The following is a 12,679-nucleotide window of genomic DNA, read 5'->3' as shown; positions in this document are numbered from 1 at the left end:
ATTGCTTTCCCTTCATAGGTGATTGATCTTTTCTCCTTGACAGTTTAAGGATCCTTTCCTTGGTCTTAATTGATCCTGTGCATTTTTACAATGTGACAATGGGATGTCCTGTTCTGGTCTGGTCTATTTGGGGTCTTAAAGACTTCTTGTACTTGAATAGGCCTAAGTTTTGGCATGTTTGGGAAGTTCTCTGCTAGGATCCTGTTAAGTAAATTTCCTAGACATTTAACTTCTGCCTCTAGGTGCTCCTCTATACCCATTATCCTCAGATTAGGCCATCTGATGGTGTCTTCTAAATGTCAAATGAATCTATCATATTTCTTGGATTTGTCTTGAATAGTTGTATCTTCTTTCTCTATAATACCTAGATTGTCCACAATCACAGAGATTTATCTTCTACATGGTCAAACCTACCTTCAAGACTTTCTACTTCGTTTTTTATTTCCTTTCCTTATAATTGGTCAGATTTGATGGTTTCAAATTCTTTGTTGGAGCTTTGTTTTTGATCTTGTATGGACTACTTTACTTCCTTAATTTGGCTTTCAATGTTCATTTTCAAATCCCTCAGTTAATTGGTTATAGTTTCATTAGACTCTCTTTCTTTCTGTTGTGTTTCATTCAGCATTCCTTTTGTGGCCTCCCTAGATTCCTCCAGCTGTCTATGGATTCCATAATTCCTCCATTAATCTCTGTCTATCCTCATTCCAGTCATGCAACTCCTCTATTAATCTTTGATTAGCCCCCAATATTCCTGTGTTCATCTTTGGTTGTCCCATTATGCTCTCAATATTGTTTTATTAATCTTTGGTGAGCTGCATCATGCTCATTATGTTCCTGTTTTGTGCTTTGATTAGCCTCATCATGGTCACGCATCCCTATCACACTCACACTGTAACCTTTGCAGGGTTTCAATCTTTTCATTCAACATGTTTACCAGTATTGTTTGTAGAGCATTTTAAGAATTCTCCTCTGGTTTATTCATTGACTGCTCTGTTGCCTGATTGTCATGAGCGGGAGTTGAAATACTTGCACTTGCCATTTTTCTTATGTTTCTGCTTGATCTGCCCATTTGGATATGATAGCCAAATCAATTACGACCTAGAACACTAGTTTAAGGCAAGCATCAACAAGAGCCTTGTAGTTGCACAGATTGTTTGACCCAGTCAAAATGAGTACAGGTACAATCTAGTTCAACAAATACAACCTAGTTCAACAATAAACAACTAAGGATCAGTAGAATAAAAAATATCAAGTAAGGGGTCAGCAGACCAGAAATTAATAGCTTTAAGGAGAATTGTGACGACAAAATATGATTGGAGGAATGTAGGTAGGGGAAGTGAGAGAAAGACATGGATAACTGGAAAGAAAAAGAGATAAAGAAAAAGGAAAAATAAAAATAAATAAAAAATTTTAAAAAACACAAAAACTATATAAGTATAAAAAATAATTCTACAATCAATGGAGTTGAGGCTGGGAGTTTGTGAATTGAGTAATCAATATCTGAATTAAGTATGCACACAGTGAAGGATAAGGTCTAATAATCGAAGACAGGTATATATCTGGGGATGGAACAGCAATTAAGTAAGGCAAAAAAAAAAAACCCCAAAAACAAAAACAAAAACAAAAAAGATGAAAAGCAAAAAGTATGAAGAGAATATATAAAAAAAGAAACAACAACAAAAACAATTAAAAAACCAAACTTAAAATAAAAAATAAAAAATAAACAACCATTTAAAAAACATGTAGAAAAAAGCGTTCTTAGATTTTTTTAATTGGGGGAGGGGGGAATCTTGTGTCTCCCCTGTGTCTGTAGCCAGTCTCTTGGTGGTGGAGTCTCTGCTTTGCTTGTGGAGTTTGGTTTTCCTGTGGCTTGGCTGGTTTCTTAAATCAGTTTGCTTGAGCTGGCTGAAGGAAGCTCTGCCTTACCTGGGACTTTATGTCGCTCCTCCCAGGCTAGTTCAGTGGGAGGGCAATCTACTTTGAGTATCACAAAAGACAGAAGTGGCTGATTCCTTTAGCTGGGATTTGCTGTGAGGGGTGCTAGGTTGTAGGTAGGGCTGTGGCCTTTCAGCAATCAGTAGCTTTTCCCTGATGGGCTTGCTCTTGAGAGATACAATCAGCCTATCCTGGACCCAATCTCAGGATTTATGTGTAACAATTTTCCAATTGCTCTAGGGCTGGAGTTGCTGCCTGTGCTGCAGCTGGAGAGTCTGCCCTGTCCATGCAGAGCTGCCTCTGCTTGGGAGGCGCAACTTTCCTCTGGGGCTGAGCTGAGCCCAGCCAAAGGTTAGCTTCCTTTGACCAGTTGAATGGCTCCTATTGTCTTCTTCCAAGGGCAGAGTTACATATTAGCTGCTCTGGCCAAGTCTGTGTCAGTATCAAAATTGGAGTTTTTCTCTGGTGTAGGTTTCTACCTTCCCACTGCTGCTCTATGAGGAGTGAGGATGTCTTGGGCATACTCACACCTTTCCTTTGGTTTTCGGGCTGTCCACGTCCACAGTCTGTGACTGTCTTTGGTCAGCAGGATGAAGATTTCTGCTCCTTATTAGTTCTTGCTGGCAGTGAGTAGAATCTACTTGCACATCCCTTCTGGCACCTTTGTCTCAGGCTCTCTCTGTTGATACGGTGGCTGCTGAAAACTGGGGGTGCTGAAATCTGTGTCCTTAACTAAGCTGCCTGCGTTTTTCCTCTCTGGCCATACTCTCTGTACTATGATGGCACATTTGGTGTGACTCTCTAGCCTTAGATTTTCCACTGGAACAAAAACTGGTTCCCACATGAGAGCTTGTTTTGCCTACAGGTTCTCCTCCACCATCTTCCCTCACTCTCACCCATTTTTCTTTTTTTTTTTTTTTAATTTAATTTTATTTTATTTGAGAACATACTGTACAGAGGGGTTACAATTACATGGGCAGGATAATGCATACGTTTCTTACCAAGCATTGCAGCCTCCTCCTTTGTTTACCCTTCACCTCCCTTCCCAGCCTCCCCCCTCTCCCCCACCCAATCATACCCCCTTTCCCCCCCCCCACCGACATTGTAAAGCTGGTTTTGACATGACATTCTGTACTTCTCATTGTTGCAACAGGTCCACCTGAATCCTTAAACGACTTGTTTGTCCCCATCTCCTCCACATGTTATACTGACATCAAATATAGTGAAAGCGGGGGTTACACTGTGGGGGAGGGACATACAAAGCAACAAAGAAATAATCTTATAAATGCGTTAGAAACACATGCATGAAAGAAACAAAAACATTAAAATACATATTTGAGGGTTCGTTTTCCTAACATCACATTCTCTGACTTTTTCCGCTTGACTCATACCTATACTAAATATTGCAAATAAGGGAAACCATGGGACCTATGTTTCTTTGGGCCTGGCTTACTTCACTTAATATAATTTTTTCCAAGCCTTTCCATTTCCTAACAAATGGGGAAATGTCATTCTTTCTGATGGAGGCATAGAATTCCATTGTGTATATATACCACATCTTCTTGATCCATTCATCTACTGAGGGGCATCTGGGTTGGTTCCATATCTTAGCTATGGTAAATAATGCTGCAATAAACATAGTTGTGCTGGTAGCTTTAGTGTGGCCTTGTTTGTGATCATTTGGGTAAATGCCCAAAAGTGGGATTGCTGGGTCATTGGGGAGCTCTATGTGGAGTCTTTTGAGGAACCTCCATACTGCTTTCCAAAGTGGTTGAACAAGTTTACATTCCCACCAACAATGAAGTAAGGTTCCCTTCTGTCCACATCCCCTCCAGCATCTGTTGTTGTTAGAGTTCTTGATTTTTGCCATTCTAACTGGAGTGAGGTGATATCTCAATGTTGTTTTGATTTGCATTTCTTTTATGGCTAGGGATGTTGAACATTTCTTCATGTGTCTATTGGCCATCCTTCTTTCTTCTTCAGAGAAGCTTCTCTTTAAGTCTTTCGCCCACTTACTTATTGGGCAGTTGTTTCTTTGAGGATTTGTTGTTGGGGGGTTTAATTTTTTGAGTTCCAAGTATATTTTAGATATGAGACCCTTGTCCGTTGTATGGCTAGTAAAGATCTTCTCCCAGTCCGTGGGCTTTCTATTGATCTTGCTAGCTATGTCATTTGCCCTGCAGAAGCTCTGCAACCTTATACAATCCCATTTGTCCAACCTTTCTTTGATTTGTTGTGTTTCCGGGTCTCTATTCAGAAAATTTCGGCCTGAGCCAAGGAGACCCAGGGTTTCTCCTATTCCATCCTGTAATGTTTTCAGAGTGTCTGCTTTGACTTCAAGGTCTTTGATCCATTTGGAGTTGATTCTGGTGCAGGGTGATATATAAGGATCTAGCTTTAGTTTTCTACATGTAGTTAACCAGTTTTGCCAGCACCATTTACTGAAGAGGCTGTCTGTCTTCCATTCTATTGTTTTAGCTCCCTTATTGAAGATTAGATGGCTATAGGTCTGTAGGTTCATTTCTGGGTTTTCAATTCTATTCCATTGGTCCTGAGGTCTGTTCTTATGCCAATACCAAGCTGTTTTGATTACTATGGCTTTATAGTAGAGTTTGAAATTTGGTATTGATATTCCTCCAGCAGTGTTCTTTCCGTTGAGGAGCATTTTTGCTATTCGGGGTCTTTTATTGTTCCATATGAATTTTTGGATTGCCTCTTCTATTTCCTTGAAGAATGAGGGTGGAATTTTGATAGGTATTGTGTTGAATTTGTAGATAGCCTTGGGAAGTATTGCCATTTTCACGATGTTAATCTTTCCAATCCAGGAGCATGGGAGGTTTTGCCATTTTTTAAGTTCTGTGTTGATTTCCTTTTTCAAGATTTTAAAGTTTTCATCATAGAGGTCCTTCACTTCTTTAGTTAAGTTAATTCCTAGGTATTTTATTTTTTGTGGGGCTTTATACCTTGCATCCTCTCTGACCACAAGGGAATAAAATTAGAACTCAACACCAAAAGCCACCAAAGAAAGTCCGGTATCACATGGAGGCTGAACAACACACTGCTGAATCATGAGTGGGTCATGGAAGAGATTAGAAAGGAAATTCAAATGTTCATGCTATTCAACAAAAATGAACACACAAAATACCAGCTCCTCTGGGACACAGCAAAGGCAGTACTCAGAGGCAAGTTTATAGCTCTGAGCTCCTACATCAACAAATTGGAGAGATCTGAAACTAACAATTTAATGACACATCTAAACCTCCTTGAAAAAGAGCAGCAAGATAAACCCCAATCCAGTAGACAGAAAGAAATAATCAAAATTAAATCAGAATTAAATGAATTAGAATCCAAAAAAACTATAGAAAGAATCAACAAAACAAAGAGTTGGTTCTTCGAAAAACTTAACAAAATTGACAGACCCTTAGCAAATCTTATCAGAAAAAGAAGAGAACACACCCAAATTAATAAACTCAGAGATGAGAATGGAAACATCACCACGGAAACAACCAAGATCAGAACATTATAAGGGAATACTTATCAAAACTGTATGCTAATAAGTTTGAGAACTTGACAGAAATGGACCTCTTCCTAGCAAATATTGACATGCCAAAACTAAAGCAAGATGAGTTAAACTATCTTAACAGGCCCATATCAAGCACTGAAATAGAAACAGCAATAAGAGACCTCCCAGCTAAGAAAAGTCCAGGACCAGATGGTTTTACAGCGGAATTTTACAAAGCCTTCAAAGCAGAGCTCACACCAATTCTCCTCCAACTCTTCAATGAAATTGAAAGAGAAAGCTCACTACCGAACACATTCTATGAAGCCATCATAACCCTCATCCCAAAACCAGGCAGGGACTCATCAAAGAAAGAGAACTATAGACCCATTTCTTTGATGAACATTGATGCAAAACTTCTCAACAAAATTTTGGCCAACCGACTTCAACAATTCATCCAAAAAATCATACACCACGATCAAACAGGATTCATTTCAGGGATGCAAAGCTGGTTCAATATACGCAAATCAATTAATATTATTCATCACATCAACAGGAGCAAGAATAAGAACCACATGGTTATCTCAATAGACACAGAAAAAGCATTTGACAAGATCCAACACCCCTTTATGATGAAGGTTTTGGAAAAATTAGGAATCCATGGAACATTCCTCAATACGATAAAGGCTGTATATGACAAACCTACAGCCAGCATTATACTCAATGGTGAAAAACTAAAGCCATTTCCTCTTAACTCATGAACAAGACAAGGATGCCCTCTCTCTCCACTTCTCTTCAATCTAGTATTAGAATGCCTAGCTACAGCAATAAGACAAGATGCAGACATAAAGGGGATCCAAATAGGGAAAGAAGAAATAAAACTCTCCCTCTTTGCAGATGACATGATCTTGTATTTAAAGAATCCCATAGGTTCCACTCCCAAATTACTCAAGCTGATTCAAAACTTTGGCAAAGTAGCAGGTTATAAAATTAACCCCCAAAAATCAATGGCTTTTCTGTATGCCAACAATGAGAAAAGTGTGGCTGAAATTAGGAAAGCAACCCATTTTTCTTATACATAATTGCAACATCTCTTTAGCAGAGTTTTTTTTTTTTTGTGTGTGTGTGTGTAGGAAAATCACTGCTCTAAATAATTTATAAAATGACTAATTTATGTAACCACACAAAGACAGTATTTCTTGAAATAACTTTCATTGTTAAAAGAGAAACTAGAGATGCAGAGGTGGTATTCTTCCCATCACGAGGAATTAAATATCTGGATTGGTAATAAAATAAAGGTAGTTGTTACTGGAATTATTAATTTGCATATTATACTTGCAAACAAGAGAGAGATGATGAACTATAGAGATATCCCTATATGTTTCTGAAAGTCTAGAAAGAAATACCAGAGTGCTATATGATGCTAAACATTAATATGTTTTGATATGAAAGTTCTATGAATAAGGAAAAGAAAAAAATGAGTATTTCCCAAGTGATATTTTTATAGAAAACATTAGCTTCTGTAGAAAACTTCTTTATTGATTTCTCTTTTTGGAACACACAAAAATAGTACCTGCAATAAAAGAGAAAAAAATGCATCATATTAAAGTAGACTGGATCTAACTTTTTACATTGATTGTATACTTTAGCGATTTTTGTTCCAGTAAAGTATTGATTGGTAGTCAATTTGAAAACTATTTCATTATTTCAATGTATTTCTACTGTTATCTCTTTGTTTAATGAAGATTAAGTGGAAATGGAGAAACATTTACAATTGGCATTTCCAAATCAAAAAACTTTCCAAGCATTACAAATTTTATTAAATTGTGTAGTGATTAATTGCATACTAGGGAGGCCAACATTGCATCCAATTTTCCATGTTTGAAATATGTTTTTTGCTGAATGAGTTCCATCAAGAATTTTGGGAGACAATTCTATCCATGCAATGGAGCTTCATGAATGTTTGTAGCTCTTTGATAATATTTTGAAAGTTAATGATGTGATTTTCAAGTCCAATTTTAGGAGCAACTGAAATGTTTGATAAAACTATGAAAAAAAGTAATAATAGCTTTCATTCCTAAATATCTTTTACTGGTAACTAAGACCAAGAATTTGCTATTCTGAGTTTTTAGAAAATGTTTTTTTGTTTGGTTTGGTTTGGTTTGGTTTGGTTTCAGCATTCTACCTAGGTTTCTATAATTGATGATCAATGCAGCTCAGCTTCACCCAAATCTGAATGTAGCTGCTTTCTATTAATTTCTATCATGTAATTTATTAATAATATATGTCATGCTGCTTCATCTTTAACTGATGTTTTAAAGTATGCTTCAAAAGTCCTTACTCATTTTATACCAAAAGTTATTATACTTTTAAAGATAAAGTGTGGGCACTGGTAGCTCATGCCTGTAACCCTAGCTACTCATTATGTTCGCATCTGAGGATCATGGTTCAAAGCCAGCCCAGGCAGGAAAGACCTTGAGACTCTTATCTCCTATTAACTACCAGAAAACCAGAAGTGACATTGTGGCTCAAGTGGTAGAGTGCTAGCCTTGAACTGTAGAGTTCAGGGACAGTGCATAGGCCCAAGTTCAAGCCCCATGACCGACAAAAAAAAAAAAGAAGAAGAAAAAGATAAAGTCTTTCAAGTGGGAAAAATTGTATCTCTGAGCAAAAATATAAAACATTCCAATTCCACAAACTACAAGGGCTCAATACAATTATACATGTGGAACAACAGTTAAATTGCTTGAATAGAACACATTTAGTATTGAGCATTAATACATAAGATTTTATATGATACATTTCTATAATTCACATTTATTTACCTAAAGCCTTTATTATGCTATAGTAATATTCTGGGTTGTCTTCCTTTATAATATTATGTTGAATTTTATCTATTTATAGTACAACTTTTGCATTGTACAGTGTTTATTAGAGTTCCACAGAATTATGCAAACATACTTCAATTTTGATTATTCACTATGCAAAGAAATCTGTTATATAGCAGTAATCCATTTTCCCTGCTTTCTACATCACTAGTTATGAGCAACTTGTATTTATATTTTATATTTTACTCTTCTACCATTTTATATAAATGATAACATAGGTTATTTGACCTTTATCATGGTGTTTTTACTTAAAGTCTTTCCAAGGTTTTTAATATATATGTATATATTTTTACTAAATATATTTATATATATATTTATATTTAGTATATATATATGTGTATACACACATTATAAATATATATAGTATATATATAGTATATAGTGTATATATACTATATATATATATATAAATAGTTCAGGACTATTTAGTATATATACTAGCTCAGGGCTAGCAGTCTACCAGTTGAGCCATAGCAACACTTCCAGTTTTCTGGTGGTTAATTGGAGATAAGAATCTGACCGATTTTCCTGCCTGGGCTGGCTTTGAACCACGATCCTCAGATGTGAGCCTCTTGAGTAGCTAGGATTACAGTCATGAGCCACTAGTGCCTGACTCCAAAGTTTATTTTTGTGCTAATGCCCATTTAACAATATGTCACTCTTTTGTTACTGATTAATCTATTTCTCCATAAATCTACTACATCTTTAAAACCGAATCATTCATCGATGGATATTTGTCTTACTTTTTACTCTTGTTAACTATGTACAATGATGCTGTTCAGAAGTTAAAGTGGTAGGTAGTTTGATAACTCTATTAAGTTTTCTGAAGTACTTCTGTTTTATATTCAGACTCAGATGTCATTGATTATGCCACTAGCTATGTGAGATAAGTAAATGCTTTTTGCACCCTTACCAAACTTACTATTATTCCCTTTCAGTATATAGAGCCAAGTGTATGAGTTGTGAAATGATAATGGAGTTTATTCTTCTGATATATAATGCTGTTGATAATATTATTTTCTATTTGTATATTTTATTTAGTGACATATCCAGATGCTTTGACCGTTTTCAACTAGTTTATTTTTATCATCAATTTCAACCATTTCTTTTTATGTTCTACGTAAGCCTTTTATGAGTTCTATGGTTGGAAATGCATTCTTTTCTTTTGAGGGTTGTTTTTTACTATCTAAATGCTATGATTTAAAATGGAAATTTTCATTTTAATTCAGTACATTTATTTTCTTTTGACATTATTACATTGAGTATTATACATAGAGATAGGTTATATCTCACTCAATATGATTATGCTTTATATTTACATCTTGCCCATTTCTTCTACTTTTCTGTTACTTATGAGACTATGACCTGTTTTGAGTTAGTTTTTATGTATGGATTTTATAATAGTTCTGTTGTAGGTTATTTATGCTTCTTGAAAGCTTTGTTGGAGTCCTAATCCCATTCTTTCAGAATATAGTCATTTGGAAATAGAACCATGTAAGATGAAATTAGCTATCTTAAAATGAAAATGAGGTCATACTAGATTTGGAAAAAAGCGACTTTTAATCCAATTGATTGAAAAAGAATCCACTTGAAGACAGCTATACAAAGGGAAAATGACATGATGACAATGATAGATTTTTTAATCTGTAAATTTAGGTCATTTGCAATTAGCGATAGATTTACCTCTTTCTTTACATTTTTATTCACTTTCCATGAAAAGCATTTCTCTTACAATATCCAAAGCAAATAGAAAGAATGTATTTCCTTATCTTTTTTTTAACTGTATGGGAAAAATGGTAAGACATCTATTTTGTATGATGTTAGCTACTGGCTATCCTAGGTATGGTTTTGGCAGGTTGAGAGACTGAATTTTTAATCTTAGTTTAAATGTGTTTTTTTTTCCACTAAAATGTGTATTTCTTATTAGTCTAATCTTATTCTGTATCTATTGAGATGAGTGTATTATTTTAATTGTTTAGTCTACTAATTTGTCTTTTGATATTATTTTATTTTCAGACTTCTATTCCTACAATAGATTTAAATAGATTGCCAGATTTAATTTTGAGCATTTTTATTTATATGTTCAGGAAACATTATTGGTCTTAATCTATTTAACCTTATAATATTGTATATATTTTATTGATAGATTTAGCAGTACTCAGGTTTGAATTCAAGGCCTCATTCTTGCTGGGCAAGCACTCCAATATTTAAGTCATGCCCTCAAAGTGTTCTATGCTTGATATTGTGTGAACTCTCATGGATTCCTATGAGACTTCTTAATAACTTGTTTCTATTTAGTTGGTGGTGCAATAGATTTGACATGAGCTCTTCAGTGCTGAGAATTTCACATTTCCCAGCTTTGGGCTATATAATTGTTGTCAGATTGTTGATGTGTATAAGTGGCTTAAATGAAATATTTTAGTAAGGTCTTTTGTGCTCACAGTATGAAATCTCTAAGTTGAACTTGAACTTACATGCAACTACTCTTTGATTCTAGCAATGTTATCTTTGATATACTCTTTCACTGATCTTTTTATTTACCTGTCAGAATCTATTGATATCATACTCAGCTTTTAGGCCCCATAAATGGCTGGATGATCACTCAATATTTTTATTTTAGGTTTAATATAAAACAGTGATATGAGAGGCTTTCATTTGCCTTTGTCTATATATTCACTTCAGTTTGAATAAATTTACCTCTTTACCATATTCCTATTGCTCTCCATTATCCTTTTTCAAAGATTAGTAGACCTACAAGTATTTTGATATTCCTTGTTTCTTAGAATCTTTCCTCTTTCTCCATCCACCATCCCATAGAAACTATGCTAGACAATCCCAGAGTTATATTAAAGCATCATTAGCATTATTATTATCACCTTTTTCACTTTGTCTAAATACCACAAATAATCAGAACATTCAACCTTCAATATATGGCTTTTGAGCTTGGCTTAGCTCTCTCAACATGGTAATATCTAGATCCACTAAAGATTTAATTTTCTTAAATGACATAGAAAAATAATATATAAAATTATAAGAATATGTATCATACATCATATGATATATAACATAATATGATATATAATATGATGTGTTATGATATATGAGACATATATTTAACATCATATATTCTTTTGGTTTTTGTTGGTTGTGGGGCTTGAACTCTGGGCCAGGGCACTGTCCTTCAGCTCTTCAGCTAATGGCTAGCACTCTACCACTTGAGCCACAGCACTACTTACGGTGGTTTATTGGAAACAAGGGACTCATGGATTTTCTTGCCTGGGCTGGTTTTGAACCGTAATACTCAGATCTCAGCCTCCTGAGTAAGTAGGATTATAGGAATGAGCCACCGGCACCCAGCTGTATGTTCTTTATTAATTTATCAGTTGTTGGACACCTCAGATAAGTTCAGATTAGCTCTTAGGAATAGAGCTGTAATGAACATAGGTTTACAAATATCTCTTCTATGTTTATTATATTGTCTTCTGGATAAATCTAAAAAGAGTATTGACATCCAAAAATTAGGTTTCTTTAGATTTTGAAGGAGCCTTCATATTGATTTCCATACAGGTTGTATTAGTTTAATTACCCATTAAAAGCATAGGAGGATACTTTTTTTAAACCATAGTTTCACAAGTATTTGTTATTGTTTATTTTCTTGATGATTTACATTCTGACTGGAGAGATAGAATTTCAATGTAGTTTATTATTGGTATTTCTTCTGAGAAATTTCTGTTCAGTTCCTTTGCTGACTTATTAACTTGATTTTTTGGTCTTTATTTGTTATTTTTCTTTTTAAATTTTTAGCTGCTTGTATATCGTGGATATTATGATCTAATTAATTTACTGCCAAATTCTACCAGAATATTACAGAAGATATAACATCAATTTTCCATTAAATAGAAGTAGGAGGAATGCTACCAAAGTTGTGTCATAATTTAAAACAAAATTTCAAAACTTAAACATTAAAAAAATATATACGAACTATTAAGCAAATATAGCATAAGCACTTTTTTATTGTAAGGGTGATTACAGAGGGTTGACAGCTACACAAGTCAGGTAACGAGTACATTTCTTTTGGAACAGTGTCACCTTCTCTTTCATTTTCTCCCCATTTTCCTACTCTGTAATCCTTTTTATTCCCCAAGTTGTATAATTCATTTCCAACATACTGTTTAGTGGGTATCACTGCTGAATTAGTTTATCCTTTGTTCCACTGCTTCTATGTTTCCTCTCAGTTAAATTTATGCATAAGATATAGGGTTTAAATGGTGAGACAAAGAGTACACCAATTCAGCAGTGAAACCCACTAGACACACTAGGCTGGAAAGGAACTCTACAACTTTGTGAGGAGGGAAGT

This window comes from Dipodomys spectabilis, unplaced genomic scaffold, assembly GCF_019054845.1.
Source record: "Dipodomys spectabilis isolate Male_0828 unplaced genomic scaffold, ASM1905484v1 ptg000002l, whole genome shotgun sequence".
NCBI lineage: Eukaryota > Metazoa > Chordata > Mammalia > Rodentia > Heteromyidae > Dipodomys > Dipodomys spectabilis.
Note: the sequence above shows the minus strand (reverse complement) of the source record.